The sequence below is a fragment of the Camponotus vicinus genome, unplaced genomic scaffold (assembly GCF_025532165.1).
Source record: "Camponotus vicinus isolate PSW18456_S1 unplaced genomic scaffold, iyCamVici1.0 SCAF_13, whole genome shotgun sequence".
In the NCBI taxonomy this organism is placed as follows: Eukaryota; Metazoa; Arthropoda; class Insecta; order Hymenoptera; family Formicidae; genus Camponotus; species Camponotus vicinus.
Genome location: NW_028141949.1, coordinates 4,168,871 through 4,190,661, shown reverse-complemented (window position 1 = coordinate 4,190,661; position 21,791 = coordinate 4,168,871). Strand labels below are relative to the sequence as shown.

Below are 21,791 nucleotides of genomic sequence, written 5' to 3'. Positions count from 1 at the left end.
AATTTATTAAGGAGTGTAACTCTTTTTCTTATAATTTTTACAAAGAAATTAATGGAACTTTAACTTGAAAATATCATCTAAGATCAAATATGACATAATGTTTCTCAAACATTTTTTCGTAAAATAAGAAAATAAATTTTACATTAAAATGGTCCATCCTGTATGTCTTCATTTCGTGTCTAGATATAAAGTAAACAATAAAATTTATCATTTATCATTTATTCCTATCATTGTCAGCAAAATTTGAAGTTTCATTCTCCATAATTATCATCTTTCTAAAATAACAATCGAACCCACTTGACCGGAAGTACCACTTCTAGCGGGATAACGTATGACCGTGTCGTTTTGTTATCAATTATCGATTTATCGGACCCGTCACGGCGTGGGAATTTGAAAGTTCGAGTGGGATGCGGCAGAATATCCGTTAACCCGAGTACCGGAGCTTATGGGGCGACGAGGGTAATTAACACATCGATGTTCCTCTCTCTTGTGGAGGACCCCCAGCGAACAGGCAGTTGGGTTTGCGTGGGAATTTCACATCGCCGCGCTTATACAAAGCTATTAACGCATCAAAGAAAAACGTTTTCCATCGTTTCCCCAGAGCTATCATTCGAAGTTGCAAAGTTATTCGATCATAATTATCGCAATTATATAAAATATATGATCGTATTATACACACACGCGTTTTTTAATTTTAAAATAAATTATGTAAGCTACTGGGGCCTCTTCACTAGGCATATTTCATATAAGGTATAATGTATTATAGAGTCATCTACTTCCTCCTTTATAAACCCAATATCAAAGCAATATAAAATCTAATTATTAATCTTAATTCTATAAAAAAATATCAAAATTAAAATAAAATAAAATAATAAATAAAATAAAATAAATAAATGTTCACAAATTATAAATAAAAAAACTGTAATATGTTGTCGCTCGAATCTACGCAGGGAAAAATCAAAATGAAATAATATACGTTAATAAAGTACAAAGGCTTTTAAAATCGCATAAAGAGTCGGTGCGGTGGAATGGGTGATGCCGGAACGGAGATCGCGTAGGACTTGCGGCGACGCCTGAATGCGCGTTGGCGACGACGAGCCGCTGGGCGAGAGCGTCGCGACGCGTCGCGTCGCGTGACACACTGCCACCGGTGAGCCCGAGTCAATGCATCACGCGTCGTGTGATAGCGGCGTTATGACTCAAGGGCCCTCGTATTGTCGGCGTCGCCGAAACAGGCCGACGAATGTGACTCACGGTTAACCCTTTCGCACAAGCGTGTTACTCCCCAGGATTAGTGCACAACTTCAGTGTCAAAAAGGCGGCACAAAAATCTTGTATCCGTCTCGTAAAATTGTACATTAATATTGAGAATAATTAAAGAAAGCAAGGACCTATAGATAAAATTTAAAATCGATTTTCTATCTTAGAGTGTTCAAAAAGATTGCAAAATTACTTCTCATTTTATTTCAAGTTTGAAGTATCTTATGTAAAAATCACACAGTATAATAACATTATTTAATAATATTTAAAGTAATAATTAAAAATCATAAGCTGCGTTGAATATATCAACGCAATTTTTGAAAAGTAATTAATCCAAAAATATTACAAATAAATTGTTTCGCGCCGTAAATGACATAATATATAATGAAAAAAATAATTTCAGAAAAGACTTTAATATTATATCAAGCTCCCGTATCTAAAAAATATAAATAAAGGAAATGCCAACATCTTGCTAAAGGATGCATTCGAAAGATACATATGCAAAATACGCGCCTCGTGCGATGCATCTCGATCTTCGTATATCATGCATTCTTTCAATCAAACCGAGCAGCGATCGTGCACGCGACATAAAGTGGCAGAGAAGTGACTAAAGTACATCTCTTCATTTAGAGAGAGAAAGAGACCGCTTTATCGACTATGTCCCAGAAACGATGTTGGGAGTCCTCGACATTACGGCGCGGCTCTATTTCGGGCATTCGCCCGTCCCGGGCGGGCGGTGCACCGGAATGCACCGCGCCTTCTCTCGCTCGAGCGAGTACGCGACCCTGACAGAGTGCGCTTAATCTCTTCGCCGTAAACGAGATTAAAGGTCCAATTATAGAGTTCCTCGATAAATTATTACCGTCGCGTCCTGGAAGCACACTCTGAGATGCGTTTCCCCGGATCGACTCTTGACCCTTAATCTCGCTCTCTTTCACGTGAGCTCTCGTCTTAACTAACGAAATTCGCGAAAGACGTATCATAAATATTCATTCTTTATATTTAATGCAGAGAAAAATATACTCAGCGGAAGAAGAATAATGTTAATGTCATCTTGAAAATAATAAATCCAAATTATAATAATTATAAAGTTAGAATGTAAATATAAAATTATAAAATATTATAAAAATAATAACACCATAATTATATCTAATTATGTATCATCAGCAGTTCATATCTCTACATTTACACTCATACATATATTTCATATTTTAAACTCTTATGTGTATATTAATTATTAATTAATTTATCATAAAAATTATTCGTATCAAATTTACTCGCGTGTTTCCCGTTGACATTAACGCTGACATCGCGTCGCCATCGACAATTTCGCGAAGGATTATCGGCCCGTTTCCCGAGCGCTTTCTAGGTGTCCGCCAATAACTCTTTCTACCCCACGAGTCGGATGTGCCGTTGAATCAACGCACGGTCGCTTGTGGAACTATTTCAAAGCATCGTGTGTCATTGCGCGCACGCAATATTTAGCCGTGCCCCATCGTGTGCGTCGAGTGTCGGTGTCGAGTGAGTCAGTGCGACGACGACGTTGTCGACGTCGACGACGACGACGACGACGACGACGTCGTCTAGACACCACCACCAGCACCCCGGCCCGGCGTCATCGTCACTGATTTGCTCGTTTCTCCTTATGCTTCTTGTTGCTACTCGTAAAATGGGTGAAATCATTCTTAGCCCGAACCCGACCAAGGCGCCGTACAAGCAAGAGTTCATTCACGATGGTGAGCATCGCGAAATTCGCGGTCCTTCTTTTATAATTATTATTTTTATAACATTAGATTATATATACATATATATTACAGAATAAATAATCTCACCAAAATGAAATTTAATTTTATATAAAATATAAAAGAGAAAAAAAGAAAGGGGAGAAAAGAAAATAATAAAAATAATTTATAATAATATATAAACGAAATATATACATAACTTAGAAATACAATAGATCGGAAATTTTTTTCTCTCAGTTTTGTTCATAATAGACATTGATAGTTATATTTTGATAATTAAATATTTCAAAAATTAATTTTCTATCAAGATAAAACCTACTTGGTTATTTAAAATTTATTAATCATTAAATTTATGTAAAAGTTAAAGTATAAATTTAAAAAAATGATTATGTCGACCATTTCCTGTAGAAATTTTTCTTTATTTGAAAAAAGTACACGAGATAATGATTACGGATTTGGAGAATCATATTGCAGCTCATACAAGGTTTGTTGATGGCGAATACAACGAGGAATAAGCAGGATGCATTTAAGTAACTATAACAACGTCCCGGCCCAGGTGAATCATAACCGTTCTACTAAGTTGCGTGCAGCACCCTCGCCTTGCAGCAAGCCACCCTCCCGATTCCCCCTTCTCCCCCGCGAACCATTCCCTCTTCACTCTTTCAGTTCGGTGCGTAAAGACACGCATAGACGGCCAATTATATGTGGCGACGCATGCCTCGTCATGCGAGGTATGCGATGCGGTCTCCCGATAATCGAGCGGAATTCTCGAAACGACTCCCCGGCTGGCTAGTTGCATTCTCGAGTGCACAATTTATTCTTCTTGCCTCTTGAAAATTGCTAGATGCTAGAGTTATGACAGATAGATAAAGTCATTTTTTGCTTAACAAGGAATGTGCTAATGTTTCTGGAATATAATTGAACGGCTACGAGAGAGACGAGTATAATAGAGCATACTGTGTGCGTCTCTAATATATTAGTAAATAATAATAACTATACTATGTAATAGCTATATTGTATATGTCTAATATATTAGTGTAATAAGATAATTTTTCAGAAGAGAGATGTGTTATAGAGAAATATAAATTTAGAGGGCTTTAAATATCGCTTAAAGTAAGCTTCACTCACGTCGCTAAATCTTTCCCTCCGTTATATGCTTTTATATATCTTTAAGTGAGTGCATTAACCCTCGGTGCTATCACCTCACTCGATCGAGAACGTATCTTGTCGAAACACGAGTATAAATAGCGCGGACGAGAAATAGTTTGTTCTTCTATTATTATAAGCAGTTAATTATTAAAGAAACGATTTATTTTATACCCGTATTATCCAGACATTAAAGCTCAATGTTCTCGTAACTTTTCTCCCTCTTCCTTCACACACCGATCTTCTCATCCTATGGGATGTTAACGATTCGCAGGACACTGTGTTACGCATAATCGGCGCGCGACAAACACACAGAGACATGGCATCCTGTATTTTAAACGGGCAATTTTACGAGTCCTTGGCCACTGTAGTGATTTCATCCCTCACCCCTGAAACGACGTACGGCGTACGAAGGGCGCTAACTACCCTTATATCTACTCGCGGGACTCGAGAGGGATGGGATGGGATGCGCGCCTGCCTACTCTCCGTCCCTAAACGCATCTTGAACGCCTCAACAGGTCCATGAATAAGTTAGGGCCTCCAACGGCGACGTGTCGAAGACGTAATAGATTTTGAGAGCCGCCCCGCCGCTCGCTCGTGAAAGGGCTTTCCCGAGAAATTGCCTGTATGGCCTAAGAACGTCCGACTTTTTGCATACGCGATGCGTTCCGGGATTGTCAAACCGCGTGGATTATTCAACGAGTTTCAAGTTTGTTTTTCACTAATGACATTTCGATGAGTTCTTTCTTGTATACAAGACAATCCAGACAAATAAATCTCAAAAGTTCAAGGAAAACATACGAATTAAATAAAAAAATTAACAAGAGCTCATAAATTTGATGATTTTGCTGAATATTTAACGTTAAATATGATAAGCAAATTTTGAGATCAGATGAATGAGATGATTGTAAATGACATTTTCATAATTTAAAAAGTCATATTAAGCATTTGAATATTTAAATACAAATATTAAGTAATCTTTTATACATTCTTTTTAAAATATATTATTCTCTAATCTATTTTACAATGTTAAAAATACACATAATCGTATAAAAAAATTTCTTTTATCTATGAGAAAATTTAATCATCAATAATATACGTCGGAAATATATGTACATTTAATTATATACATTACAAACGATGATGCGATTATTCGATCAAATGCATCTGCATAAATTGTTCAATTATTATCTGTCTTTTTTCGTAGAGGTTTTTTTCGTCAAAAAAAATCGCAGGAGGCGAAAAGACGCGGTAGCTGCAAGCAAATTTTACGGCAGCGCGCGAAGGCAAATTAGATAGCGTTTCGCGATCGAAGCAAGAGAAAGGGAACTCATCGAGAGGGTGCACCGGATTTGCATCGAAAGTGCCTCTTAAACGTTTGTCTCTCCCTCTTCTCCTCTCCCCCCTCCTTCCCATCCTTCCTCAAGTTCTCCGCGACATCGCGCGTTCGATCCAAGAACAGATTGTAAGGCAAATTTCCTACAGATTCGATATTAAATCGCGGGATATATTCGGCCCTGTGTGCCGCGAGCGATGTTGACACGCCGTGGTCCATTAGCCGCATAAATTTAACTCGCAAACTCCTTTCGTGAGAGAAACGGCGATTATTCTCGCTTTAGCGCGTTGCCACGTATCCCGTATAATTAAGCATAATTCAGCGCCTTCGCATCCTTCTATCTAAGTTGCTCACTGCAAAATCGTTGACAGTGACGAAGAGTGCTGGAAATATCGCCGGGTACCGGTGCGAATAATGAAACTACAGTTAATCTCGTTGCGCGAGATTTTGCGACAGGTTTTGCAGCGAAGGTGAATCTCTCGGGACACAATTTATTTTAATATACATACTAATAACTAATCTATAAGTATCATGTATAGGACTGTCACCATATTTTTTCGCATTTCTTACATACTTATATTATTTTATTATACTTATATTATTTTATATTATTTTATTATTTTGTTTTTCATTCTTATATTATTTTATTTATATTTTATATTATATTATTTTCCATTATATGCGTGAAGATAATTACATCATGCGATATTAACAATGACATGAACGAAACTGATTGGATCCTCCTCGACACGAATAGATTGGTGCACGTATGTACCAGAATAGCGAACAATAACGATAATTAATTATTCCTACTAGAATTCAATCGAAAGTGCTGAAAGTGTAATATGTCGTTGTGTTACACGAAATGTCACCGTCAATGTAACGTAAGGTTCTTCACGATATTACGAGACACTATCTATTCCGTCGACGATCGATCGTGTGTATCGATACCTTCAGTCTGCGATCCCGCGATACGGTGTATAATAATGTAATGAGCGTCCGACGTGTAATTATGTCTTTCCAGTCCTCCTCCTCGCGCACCCCTAGGACGCTCGCCCCTACGACAATAGTAATTAATGAAATCTTATGGTTGCGTACATACGAGATACGGTATTGGGGTGCGTATAAATCGTAGCCGTGCAATGGCGCACCATATGGTCAATGTTCAAAGGGCCCGGCTCGCGCGTGATATCTATAACGGGTGTCTATGGTGATCGGGATACGGGGAGAGGCCGGAACCAGTCTGAATATCGAATGCGTGAATGCCTGCATTCGTTTCGCGTTTTCGCTCTTCGAAGATTCTAAAAATGTAGAAAAAATTCAGCGCTAATTTAGTCCTGCAATTTTATCACTATGTTATTAAATTCCTGAAGTCTTAGTTTCTTTTTCAGCAATTTTTGTATAATTTAGTCTTGAACAACTAATTTCTGACGAATAAAATTAATGATTGCTTACATATACAATTTAATAATTATATAATAGTAATATTTTTGTATTTTATTTTCTTATCTTATTTTGCCTAAATATGTAAATATACACACAATATATAATGTACTGTTAAATTCTGTTAATATTTATTATATTTCAGATCTTTCTCTCACAGAGAAAAATTTTTCATTCCATCAATATTCTTTTTTCTATCTGCTGACTTATACGCGTTCCATATCATTTTGTAATATTTCCAGAGAAAACGTCGGGGGCACACGACAATATGCGAGAATATTTGCGTAAAACTCCGCGTCCTTCTCTCGGGCGGGCGACTTACCGCAAAGTCGTTGAGAGAAGAGGAGGGTTACCAGCATAAAAAAATCTAATTCGATGGATTCGCGAGTAATTCTTGCGAAGGAAAAAAACCTCGTGGGTTCTCGCCCGAGGCTTTCCGCTGCGAAGCGCAATAACTTTCGCGACCGTTCACCGTCGCGCCAGTCGACAGTTATTATCCCTGATGGGGAGAGTTCGCGAGCCAGGGCGGGCGAGGAAGGGGGACGGTAGTACTATTATCTCTCGGCTGTTTGAATTTGAAAAATTAGCGGAGCGTCCCGACGACGAGGAGGACGTTCTCTCGTAGGGTCAGTCGGGAAAAGAAAGTTTGAATCCCATCAGTCATATGTATACGTCCTAGCGTATAGCTAAGATATATGCACGGACGCATATATGTATTACACATTATACACGTACGTATCTTACGTGCGGCGGATCGATGTAATTGAGAGTACACGTACGCTTTTTCTTCGTCTATCAAGCGTTTCGTCCTCAGGACACCGAAACAGAGGGGAAACTCGCTGACGATGAGAAGCGCGATCATTGCGATGTGATCCCGATCGATCGCGCACGTGACAACCAATTTTTGCTAGCCCGATAGATTTCTTTCTTTCTTTCTCTCTTTCTTTCATTTTCTCTCCGACGAGATCACCGAAGATAATCTCGCGCGATTCGCATCGATTCCTAACATGTAACGGCTATATTTTTCAAGCATTACTATCTGTCCTGTATCATCGTACGGTGCATTAGTGTATGTGCAAGTGTATACCTAAGAGATCCCGAGAGGCAGATTTAACGGGCGATTCGCTCTCGCAATTCTGCGATTTTCCACGAGAACGTGACATTCGCGTGTAGAGGAGAAATCCGGGATTTACCCATGTCTATTAAGACCACGTTATTGCTAAAAAATGTAACAAGTAGCAATATTAGATATCTCTTGACATGCTATCTTTGTTTCCGTTAATTACAGACACTTCGAGGAATCTGGAATTAATTTTTCAGCGACCGTTTAACGGGAATCAAAGAAATTATCGTGGGATTATTTAACGATAAAAATTAAATTAGCACGAAGAATTGAGTATTGAATTGAATTAGAGAGAAGAAATCTTTTTCGAAGTACAATTTCACATAAATTATTTTGATAAAAAGATTGATATCGGTTTTAATTTCTGAGATATTTTACGTTTTACACAAAATGTTTACGAAAGCTATTATCGATAAAAATAAAATAATAATGATAAAATACTTTGTAACAATTATAATTCTTCCATAAAATTTCACACGTAAAATTTTGATTTTTTAATATTTAAAGTAAAATTCTGACAGAATCATAATTTATATAATAATTACTGACAAAATGAATTTATGCGGACTATCTCTAAATACGCTCTACGAGATAAATGCAACTATTCAACGTAGTGCAACGCGCCGCTATATTTATGCATGTGAGAATATGCGCGTGCTGCATATAGCACCGACGGTGTAGTGTCGGCGGTACACCCTTTGATGCCGCAATAATTCCCTGACGAATAAGTACCTACTTATTAAACTGACTTTCTTTTCTTAGACAGACTTCTTCTTTATAATCATTGACAGATTGTCCGTTATTTTTGAACAGGTTATTATATTCAATTACAGCTATTGTAATATTAATATATTACGTTTATCATATTACGTGGATGAAGACTAAAAATATATCTTACGTTCTTACAGTCTAGACGAAAGGGCGCATGAGGAGAGAATTAAAAAAAAAAACTCTTCTTTGAATATTTCCATCTATAATACATCATTTATTCTGCTGTGATTGCAAGCGCTAATCTATCGAATTTCTCTGCATCGTATGCGAGATGAAAAACGACAACATATAAAGGTATCCGCTGCGCGAATCGATCGCTAAGCGCCCGGGTAATTTTAATGAAAGGCGATACTTTCCGGCGGCATGTACGTGACGAGGGGGACCGGACAAGAAAAGAAGGGAGTGAGAGGGGGAAGGGGGGGAGCACATACGCGTGCATCGCGCACGCACCTTGGCCTCTTCCCTCGTTTTCTCTCCTATATAGAAAGGGGCCCCATTGTAAGAGGGAGGAGGGGGAGAGGGGGGAGGTTGATGAGGTGCACCCTTCCCCGCGCACGCTTAGGGCTCGTGCCCGCGTCCTCACCTGCCCTTTCCAACACCCCTCGCTCTCTTACAGGGTCTAGCCAGGTGATGAGTCACCCCGTGGCTTCGTGAAGGGGGCATACACACTTCGTCTAACCCCCCTCCCCCCTCTTTCTCTCCTCCTGCGCCGTAATTTTCGACGTGCGTGCGGCTTGCACGCTCGCGCGTAAAGGCACGGGGCCTGCACGTTGTCCTGCGAGGCATTACGCGATCCACGGGCCCAGGATGTGATTTATTATGTCCCGTGACGCCGGGAATGTTACGGTGTAAAAAATAGGAGGGGCAATAACGAGACGGATGATAGCGTTCCGGCCTTTTTGCTGTTTAAGAAATCAGAAGAATATACTTATCAGATGCGAAACAATGTTTATGATACATTGGCGAGATAATTAGATACTTAAATAGCAATAATTAAAAAATATTGAAAGAAATAAGTAAATATAGTAAAAATTTTCATCGTACAAGAGCAATTATTGTATTCTACATTAGCTTTTATAGGATGAAAATATAACGTCCATCATATTCCAGTGCAAAGATTGACAAAAAAAGGGCAGTGTAATGTGAGACACTTTTATGAAAAAAGCGAAAATCAAATCGAATTACGGCGTTTGTTAAGTAATTGCATACATACACAGTGATTTTCTCTATTTGATAGAAAATAAAAAAATTGTATGTATATATAGATTTTTCTCTCTTTCGATACAATATAAATAATTTCATATAAAAAAATATGTATAATTTCTCTCACACATGGGTTAAGAATTTTATTTTGGTCTCTATCAAATTGAGATTTTTAAATATTCATACGTCTAAAGTAAGTTTAAATGCGGTAACCTGCATTTCGCATTAGATCATATCTATATAAAAGATGAACATATTACCGATTCTATCCAATAATAAATCGATCGCATTAATTCGCCATGAGATGCAAAGCGAATTAAAATGTGTGCAACACATCAAACATTTATATATTAATTAACATTATTTCGTCGTGTTAAACGTGACAGACGAATCATGAGCGCAATTTTAAAGGCATTGAAAATCCCCGAATACGTGTTATCGCTAATGAGTGAACAGCATAAAATCATAACGCGAAAAATTTCAATCGGATTTCACGATTTAATCGGAGAGATGAAATAGAAAAAACCTTATTACGGGACGAAACTTTGCTTTTATTAAAACATCCTGTCGCGTACGAATATCGTGTTCGCGCGTTAACCTAAAGAGCTATTATTATGCCTTTTTAACCGTACTTAACAATTCATGTATTACGTATATTACGAGATCGCGCTTAATTATGTTTTCAAAAGACTTAAAGCGCGTAGATGTGAATATATCTTTACATTGAATATTTTATATGTATGAACGTGTATATATACATATCAGTATCGTACGAAAGATTTATATGTATTAAATACATATGTTCCACGTCCGTCAGTGTCATAACATAATATTAACCGCGACCTAAATTATTTTCAATCGGTCGACCAATATGGATTATACCAAAATTGTATGATGTCACGCTTTTGAGCGCATAAATTTTCATAAATATTTCATCGTACTTAGTCTGAACTCCCTCCGTGTCCACGCTCTATTCTCAACGCGGCAATATTCGGAGAAGAAATCGGAACAATTTACTTATAACTACATGATCCATTTTGCCGAAATCAGTGCTTTCTTATAAGACGCCAGATACCTCAACTTAAATCTGATTTTCGATTTTCTTAATTTAATTATTATGAATTCTCTAGATTTATAAGATCTTTGCATTTCTATCTAATAATAAGAGAAGAGTATATTCGAACGGAAACGCATCAAAATTGTAAGTATATTACACTATTCTTAGATAGTCTGAGAAAAGTAAATTGCATACAATGATGTGAACACTCGTTTCAAATTTAATTTAATAATTTAGCATACATATAGATAAATTATATATCCTATCATGTATTTTAAAGCACGGGGCTTTTAAGCACTTTACGAAAATGTATCTCAAAAGTAAGCAAACGTGAAAAAAAAATTAAAAAATATTAAATCTGAAAGATAGAAAAAGCCCGTAATCTGATACAAAAGATAAAGAAAAGGGTTAAGTGTTGACAGTGACTACGGTCAATAAAAAACAAAACAAGAAAGTAAAAAACTTTCTAGACACCCTACAACGATATTACAATGATTCCAAGATAAAAAAAAGCGCTAACATAAGTGGTCGAGGGGAAAGACGTTACGACCACAATCCAAGAAAGTAGGACCTGCTTGTCGTGTAACACCTTGTGACTAGCATGTTTTATTTGCGCGACGACCCTTCAAAAAGGAGAGAAGCCTCGCCCCGAAAGAAAGGGCGTCGTAATCTTTCTTTCATTCACCGGCGCACGCCCTTAGGACCCCTCTCGCGCCCCTTAGAAGTCCGTACGAGGAGACTTTAGCTGCACCGCCAGAAGCGGAAGTCGAGGTTACGCGTCGGTGCGTGCCGTTGTAACTTACACGCTGGCTTACCGCACTACCAATGTGCCAGTGGTTGTGTCGTTTACATGTGCCAGCGACTTTTAGAAAAGAAAGTAAGCAGACAGATGGATAAAAATATCGAGCAAATAAAGATGACTAAAAAGGTTACACGCAATCAACGAATAAAAGCAATTCTCATTTAAAAATGATATTTGATAGTAATAATATCTGTATTATTATAGGTATAAAATTAAATCAAAGTTTGAGAACACTGTACAAAACGTAGCAACAATATTAAGAACATATTGCTAAGATTTTGAATTAAGCTATGATTAAAAGGACATTTCATTTAGTTTTAAGGGCTTTTCTTGTAAATTAAATAATTGTGGCATATAATGATTATTCGATCTATCGTTTTGTGAAGGATGAATGTACCTGCATGAAGAAGGAAATAGGAAAGGTGCAGGACTTAAGGTTGTCTATACCGTGGCAAGAGCATGCGTGCGTATCTAGCACGTGGGCTACGAGCCATGAATGGCCCGGAGACGTAATGTGACCTACGGCAAGAAGCCATAGAGATGCCCCTTCGTGCCTCGGCATGATCCGAAAACGTGACGGTGAATGAAACCACGCGCGCAACAATGTTCCACGAGACATTAGAGCGTCTAAAGCAGTGGCCCTCAATCTTTCAAGACGAGAAGTATAAATAATCGAGTACATTTCTATTGTAAAAATTATACAAATGAGAATTTGCTTCATACACGATATGACAATAATCAAGATTGTAATTACTTGTCAGAGTTATTTAAAAATTAAATACGCGGTATAAATTAAATTTCACGATATTACGGAAAGGTATTGAGATGTAAAATTAAGAGACATGATTATTTGAAGCAATCTAAAACTGATCTGATTGATTGATCAGTAGTGATAAATTTATGCGCGCAAAAACGAAGACCGATCGGTTACGTCAATAAAATGTTTGTCCATGTTTGGCGAGCAAATGTGCGCGGGGAATCAGAAAAGTCGACGCCTGGATGCCTATCACTTTTTCCGAGGGTCGAATATGAATCTGCACGCGGCAGTTAAGCGGAACAAACTGCCTTCTCCTCATCGAGGGTCTCGTTCTTCCGGATTTTGCATCTGTTGACGGCACGCGCCGCGTGGAAAGGATTGTGAGAAATCCTTTGACAATTCGTCATATCGGAAAGAGACCGACTTCTCGTCCGACGCGATGAGTTGTTCATCGTACGATGTTTCTCTAGTTTTGGAGATAGATCGATAACGGTGCCACTTATATACATGTGTTCAAATAATTCACAGAGAGAAGCTCTTTTGGTTACATTATATTTCCATCTTTAATTTTCTAATTTTTACTATTTATTTTTTATATAATCTTTTCATTTGTCGTGGAAATAAAAAGTATTATTTTAATATAAATATTTAAAAAACCTATACATTTTTTTTAGTTTCAAATAACGACTTAAAATAGAGAGATAATAATTAAATATTTTTATTGAAATAAATTAAGGATTTCTACGCCATTAAATTGATCATAATTATATTACTCTATCGATTGTTACTATTATTATCATTATAATCGTTTAGAGATTGATAGCAGGCCACGCGTCAATTTGCAGTAAATCATCCTAATGGCGACGCATCTGGTTTGATACACGCTAATGCAACTCGAAAGGATCGTCCAGGTGGTCGAGCTACCTACCAGATTTTTCAGCTTTCCGTTTCACGTTGCTGCACCCTTTCCGCGATGGACGTCTCCCACATCGAATGCACCTTTCCCGGCACCGCTATTTCTATCTATGTACATTAATCCGGTGTCAACGATCCTTGCCGGAAACGACAGAGAGGAAATGAAAAAAAGCACACCTTGTCGACGACACGAGGACGTTCCTCCTAGATATCCTGTTTAAATCGATTTATTCCTCACATCTTTTTTTGTATACAAAAATATAAAAATACAAACAACGCGATATATTTAAGAAAATGTAAAATTATTTGAACAAATTAAAAGTTTCTAGTTGTATATGTTTTATTATATTTATATCGTTGATTCTAACGAGTTTGTGTAAATATGCACACATTTGGATACAAAATGTGAAATATGTGATTTTATTAAAAATATTTTTACGTAAAAAGGTATAAGCTATAAATTATTATAGTTTTAAAAAATTTAATTATGGAATATAATAAATTATCTTTTCTCATTCTCTTTCTATTACAATCAACATATATTATTACGATACTATCGTTTTGTACACCAAATTTTCTCCGATTTATACGTAAAAGATCCGATTTATACATAAAAAAAAAGAAAAGTCAGCTGCCGGAAACAATGACTTTCAAGGATTCATGGCGCGCCCACCTTCTCTCGCGTGAATTATATTTGACAAATCAGATTTCCGCGCATATTTGCCTTCGGCAATAGAGGAAAAAGAGAGAGAGCGACCGGTCGGGTCTGAAATCGAGAGTTCTCCCCTTCGAGCCCTCGAATCCGGAACATCGCTGCATATGAGGGGCGAAAGAAGACGGACACGTCGAGGGGGAAGGTATCGAATCAGGGTAAGGGGGGGGACACGAAAGCGCGCAGCTGCCCGAACTCGATGTCACAGCTTTCCGGCTCACAATGCGCACCGCCACAATGCATGATTTTACGCCATTGTTTGCGCCGCGCGCGGCACGAGCGTGTGCATGGGGTTGCACGCGTGCCGTACCAACACATGCGTGCATGCCTATGGGCTCTCTGACAGCTACCTATTCCGGAGTAGACTTCGCCACGCGCGAGTCAGCATCCTTCTTCCTCTTTCCCTCATCCTCGATGGACCTGCCTGCCTTGCTCCTCGCATCGTTCCAGACGATGTGTTTGTTTACTCCGAAAATGCGCCTTCTTAACTCTCTCCAATCGAAATGTCAAATATTTTATCAGAAACGTGCGATCGCCGAGAGAGAAGTAAAAAAGAGAAAGGAGGCGCTTTATTAAAAAGAGATTGATTGATATAACAAACTCAATAATATGTGTATAAATTTGCATCCATATATGTTTTCATGACAGGACCACATGTTTATTATAATTATCCCGGTACCTATGATTCGCTAATGCAGTCGAGTCTGCTAATTTTATGGTCGACGAATTAACCACCTGTTTCATTTACGTCGAATCATCGCGGCCGAAAATGAAAAGCTTAAATACAGCGCATATGGAGGCGAGGAACGCGATGCGACGCGACGCGAGGCGACACGAGCACGATCGACGGGAGATACATCTATCTGCATAGTAATTGCCTTCCTAATTAATTAATAGCTAAGCATCGTAATGCCGCACGCGCTTGTAAACACACGCGCCATATGGGATGCAGAGGAAAGATATGCGGTCGGCGCGCTCGCTATCCAGCCCGGGACGAATTTATGTTCGTTAATTAACGAGAGCAACGACATGCTGAGAGAATAACGTCAATACGAGCGATCTCGCATTGTTGTATAAATAAAAGCGCCAAAATTATTCTAATGTATTACGATTTACCGACGTTATTTGTTTACTGTGCCATCGCGATTCCATCCAGTGTTATTAATTGTTCCGTCAATGGAAAATAAAGCCAATAATAACGACAGAAATTGCAAATACACGCTGAACATTAATTATGAAAATTGAAGGCTACAGAAAATTTGAAATATTTTATATTTATAATTAAAATTACGATTGTTTTTTCATGTATGTGACATCTGTGAGATGAAAAATTTATCTAACAAGAATTGTTATATTAAAATAAATATATATATAATAGATTTGTGTTATATTAATAATATTTCAACATATTTTAATTTGATTTCTTCTTTATTATAATTTGACATGATTGTGATCATTCTCTCTCATATCATTCATCGCTACGGTCACGTGTTTAAGATCATGCCAACCCTCGTACTTTGCATCCCTCGATAACATCCGATTCTAAATGTGGATGTCGCCTGATGCGTGCAATTATCGTCGTTGTAATTAGCCTAACGAGAGAAGCATACACACATTTACTCCACGCAAATGCACTATCGTCATGCAGATTCTATCGTCTCGCTAATCATGTCAGGAAATCAATCTAGCGAGAAGTTGCATTGATTGTTTGTAATTGTTGGAATTTGAGAATTTTGAAAATTGCAAATACGTTCTTGTATTTCTCTCAATATTTTGCGATTTCAATTAAGATTTTTCTAACAATAATTTCTTTTTTTGATAATTTTTATTCTTGTTGATTCTTTTTTTATCGATTATGATAAATAATATAAATCAAATTACAGAAAATAATACCACAATATTACGGCAAATTGTTTTATCGTAAAATGTCTTGTTTTCTCCACGATATCAATCTCAATTGATCTAAATAAAAAACAATGTGTGTTCCGTGTTAAAATAAAGCGTCATGTGTTTTTGCACGAGATGGCGAGTATTTAGATGACGACAGAATATGTTATAGGCTCAATGGTTCATAAATTATGAAACCACGAAAAATATTTTCAAATGTGTTAGCACGATGCCAAATGTCGTCGTTGATCACGCAAATATTGTTCAGCTACTGAAACATCGACTACAATGTTACATCGATTTATATGTTCCCATACATACTTACAATTCTAGTTCATGTGATATCGTATGTTCTGGATTTTTATTATTATAAAAAAATGTCTAATTTCTCCAGGTCTACAAGTGTGATACAAGATTCATTTATTTAATTTAAATTAATTTATTAGAGTTCGCTTATTATATGACTTTACAAAATATATATTCATTGTTAAAATTTAATTAAAAGTATTAACGATACGCGTGCGAGTGAAACACAATTTAATGGCTAACTTGCGTGCGACATCATCACTCTTGACATGAAATATTCCGAGATGTAATTAACGATTTTTGCAATGTGAAAATAATGTTTTGCTTAATTACCACGTTCAGGTATGCATTTTTATGCAAATACGTAATACGTGCGGAGAGCAACGCGCGTGTATTATCGTTTCAGTTTATCGCATGCAATACGCGCACTTGCATGCCGGAATTCTCGAATCAGCATCACATCAGAGACAGATACATTTGCACCGCAAATAATTGTTCATTGGTAAACTGCCAGCTCGCTGTTTGCCTATTTTCTGAATAGTGCCTAACTTGATTGAGTCGCAAATATGAAAAATATTTCATATCCATTTGCCGCGACGAGTCAATACGCGATAATCGCGTAGTATTAATTAATTAGAGAATACCAATTTCGATTCGCCACAGCCAAAAATTTCGACATCGATTATTCGGCTTGAATTACGTTAAATTAAATAAATTCTGAGCTTTATTAAAATATTGTGTCGCACAAATTCGACATAAATAAATCAATGTCAGCATGGAAGAGAGATGCATTATCTTAATCGAGTTTAGTTATGTTTAACATTAAATATAAGTAAAGTATGTTTTTCATTGTCGAGCTATATTTGTAAAATGACATTACTAGTTATAAATGAATGTTCCAATTTTACAATAATTGCGTGAGTTCTAGAGGTGATTATTTCAAACGGAATGAATTATATTCTCATTATCAAAGGTAATGAATTCGTATCGAGGTTGAACGGGCTAAGGATTAAATTAGCTAAGAGTGGGTGCAACAGGCGCGAAGCGTACGACATGCCGGACTATTTATTAGGACACTCGCTGGGCGGAACGTTTCGATGGTTTTGTTGTCTGACAGTAGTCTCTTCGACCAACATCTGTCCAGGGCATCCTTATCTACGCAAGGATTTTAGAGAGTTGCCCTTAGATACTGGCGTGCACAACGTTATGGTTTGTTACGGACATGATGGTGAAGTCATGCCGATACGATCTCATGTCGAGATCGAATCATTGATTCGTGAATAATGAATGTACAACGGTATTGTTGCTACTATTTTAACGGTTAATTAATAATGATATTATAATAAGGAATCCGTATTATTTTTTCTAAAATATATTGTTTTAAAGAATATTTTTTCGGATATTGATATAAAGTTTAGATTGCTATTATCGTTTAATAATCAATCCTATTAGTAAACGACAATAGTAATCTGCATTTAAAAAAAAAATAAGTTTTCTGAAGAAATGATGAAATATTATAGAAATTTTAAAAATTTATGATTATTTTATTACGCGACATAAAAACGTATATAAAGAAATAATCTATATCGTGACATATAGCAGATGATAATATTTTTTAACCAGATATGAAATTTTAAGTATCACAGAATATATAATGTCGTTTATTGAAAAAAAAATATTCTAAAATATCAATGTAATGAACTATAATTTTGAAATCATATATAAATATTTGTTTTTTGTTTTTTGAACAGTTTATTGACGCAAAAGAATTTTAACTTGTCAAGAAGCGATCCTCAATACGATTCGATAACATCAATGCAAGCACCTTGCATTTCCTGTTCCACTTCGTTGCGCTTAGTCTTCGATATGCGTGTTTCTTTGACCCTACCCCGAGTAATTCTTTAGACCACCCTGAGTAGTTCTCTGTGTGTTTACGAGGGGGCTTTTGTGCGTATGCTTTGTACGCGTAAACGTCTTTCCTCCGTGTGACCTCGAAACGCGCACCTTTATGCACACCCTCGAAGGAGAGAACCCTTCGCAAGGTGCCAACGAAGATATTCGGGGTGAATGGATTTTACAACTGCACGTACTCCACACCCTAAGAAGGCTGGGTTGCACGCACATTTCCAAACTGCAACCTGCTTCGCGTGTGACGTATACACTACCATGACGTCACGATTCTTACGGAGTCCCATCTTGGAGACGAACTGCTCAAGGTGCAAGTTTATGACGTATAATGTATAGTCGACATTGGCGTCGAAATCGAATTTAAAGGTGATTTAAATCTCAAATAATATTAAAAGAAAGTGCATGTGAGAAAAAGAGGGAGATAGAAGAAAGCATCGGCTAATATTTCGTAGGTAGAAATATAGTTCCATGAATTAAAAATAAAAAAAGTTATATATTATATATGTATTATGATATATAGAATATTTTTCTAAAATTTAATGAGATAAATTTAATATTGAGATTGTAAATGTATGATTGCGTAAGGAATAAATAGAACTAAATGGAATGCAATAAGATATTAAAATTAAAAACCAATATAATTAATTAAAATGCAATATTGATTATTAAAAAAGACAAGTTAAATCGATATTTGTAAGTATTATTGCTTCTTTTCCGCGATGCTCACATTCACGATCTCAATGCTACATTATTTCATATCGATAAAAGCCTATGTTTAATTATACTACATTTAGCGTAACGTTTAAAAGTTATATGCAATACAATATACAATATAACATTATCAATTTAAAAATTGTATATTTCAAACTTACATTTTCTATTGTCTAAAGACGACAAATATGTAATAAACTTGCAAAATATATTTAATATTGAAAATTGAAATATTGGAAAAATGTTATAAAGTTATACAATTAGCGTCATATTAATCTCTCGTTTAAATTCCGTAAGTGCCCTTGTCGGCAAAGATACCAGAGCATTTTTATTGGAATCTGCAATCACGCCTGGAGAAATCCTTACGGGTTGGTCGGACACCCCAATAAAAATTCCGGCATTCCGAACGCGAGGGATGTTAGAATGGTTAGTACTCTAAGCCTATGACCGAATTCCCTCTAATCGCGCGCTACCAAACAGTGATGATGTCGACCCCCGCGTGTCCTCCCCTTTCCCTTCCCCATCGATCCCCTCGCCGTCTCGTGCGGACTCTTTTTTTTTTTTTGTACCGATGCATTGTCGGATCCAGGCCACAGCTGCCTGCAGGACCCCCATACGTGCCCCCATACGAGAGCCACGTCACACCACCTGGCCCTGCACGCGTGTGTGTACATATGAGAACGGAGAGGGGAAGAGGGGGACTAATACGGTGCACCCTCCCTTACGCGCACCGGGCCGGGACTCGTGCTTATGCCTAGGGATGCAAATGTATCGGGAAAGGATATCGCGTGCATGCATTTATACTGAAATATCGTTTTCAACTCTTATTTTCGTAGAATATGTTTGCGAATTCGAATATCAACTTCAAATTTAAAAAGAATTATCTTCATTTTTAATTTTTATCTACGATTTCTTTCTACCAGCAAAAGAGAAAATATATCATATTTACACTCGAGATTATTTTTTATATTTTAGGTTTAATTATATAGAAAGAATAGGTTAAAATATAAGTATAAAAGTAATGAAAAAAGAATATATAATACAAATATATTTTGTTAATTTATATTTGTCATCTCAAATTTATATTTCAAAATATTTTTTTAAAGAAAATTGAATATTTTAAAGCGATTTTTTTTTATAATTTTGCCTTTTTTTATAATAATGCATGAATATCAACGTGGCATGGCAACACTAGCATTTAGGTGCACGTGTGCACGCTCGTGCACGGTAGATAGGCAATGGGCGCGTGCTCCAATGGGAGAGATACGAAGTGCCCACCTTCTAGCTAACCCCGTGTCGATTTTGCGGCCTGCACTTCATTTCCATGCGTTCTCACAGATAAGATCTGCGAACATACACACGTGGCAAAAGGACGCGCGTTGTCGCCGGCTGCGGAATAATTCAATATATCTCGCGAGTGTTGTCGGGAAAAGGATTGGCACGAAAAATAACTTCTTATACAATCTCTATTGACAGATTATACCCGTAATACGCGATGATATCGTCATATTTTTCGTCGTGAATTCATGCGGAATATTTATGCTAAGCGTGGGAGTCATATATATATATAAAGTGAGACAATATTATACGAATTTTGATAATTGACTATGTAGCAAATATTTATATACGGATATATGAATAAAATATCCGAGTGAAATGAGAGATAAAGAACGACATGCCATTTTCTCTAGGGCTATAGGGTTATAGTTTCACTGGATTTAAAACGATGATAGATACATACAGTTCCGCATTTGCGTTTATCTCGGCGTATGAAAGTAAAAAAAAAAGAAACAAACAAAAAGATACGCCCCCTATTTACCCGCGTGAGTGTAAACGGCAGGTGATAAAGACCTTATCGTTCGCCACGCAAAGTGACACCGGCTTATCGCATTGTCATGAACTCGGATAACATTGTGTTTCGCGGCGTTATCATACGCTCAACCCTCCGCGACTCGTCGCGGTGCACGCAATCATGTTCGGCATTCTGATAATTGTATTTGATCATCACGATGGATTGCCGAAAAAAAATGTTACCGCAGTATTAACTGTGACTATTACGGGGATACGTTTATCGAGTCAATTTTATCAATCCATGTCTATATTCAACTTCCGTGATAATAATTCCTCGGTTCTTCAGTGCTCGATTTTTATATAAATTTGGTATTTATGTTGATATTTCCTTCGAAATTTATATATCTGTATAAGATATACATGTCATGCATTATAAATCAAAGACAATTGAATAGAGTATATCAACTATAGCAAATTAATTATTAGTAAAAGGGAAATATATGTAATTTAACAATATCTTGCGTACCACTTCGCATATTTTTCGTCTTATTTGATTCTAAACTGTTTCATAATAATTCAGTATTTTCAATCATAGTATTGCAAATGTAATTTATTTAATAATCCTCTTATTGAGACTCAGAGAAATCCTTTTCTCTGCCATCATCGAGGCAGTCTTTCAATAGTTAATGGGGCAGATGCTGCTTTCGAGATACTTAAAGAGCCACTTTGAGCGAGAATGCTTCCCGTTCATTGCCCACTTGAATATTGCGGTACGATATTCATACAACAACTATTTCGCGTTTCCTCACACGGGATATAAGAATACGCATCTGTGCGCAAAGACTCGATGATGCGGGCACGCGTCATGCACAATGAGAATCTCTCTCGTTTCTCCAAAGAACCGATGTATCCGCTCGCTTC

General features: G+C 37.0%; 1 protein-coding gene across 6 annotated transcripts in view; it reads right to left on the bottom strand.

The window, feature by feature from the left end:
* Positions 1 to 21,791, bottom strand: part of LOC145963747 (uncharacterized) — a 73,207-nt gene that overhangs the window by 19,167 nt on the left and 32,249 nt on the right. The gene's annotated exons all lie outside the window — the stretch shown is intronic.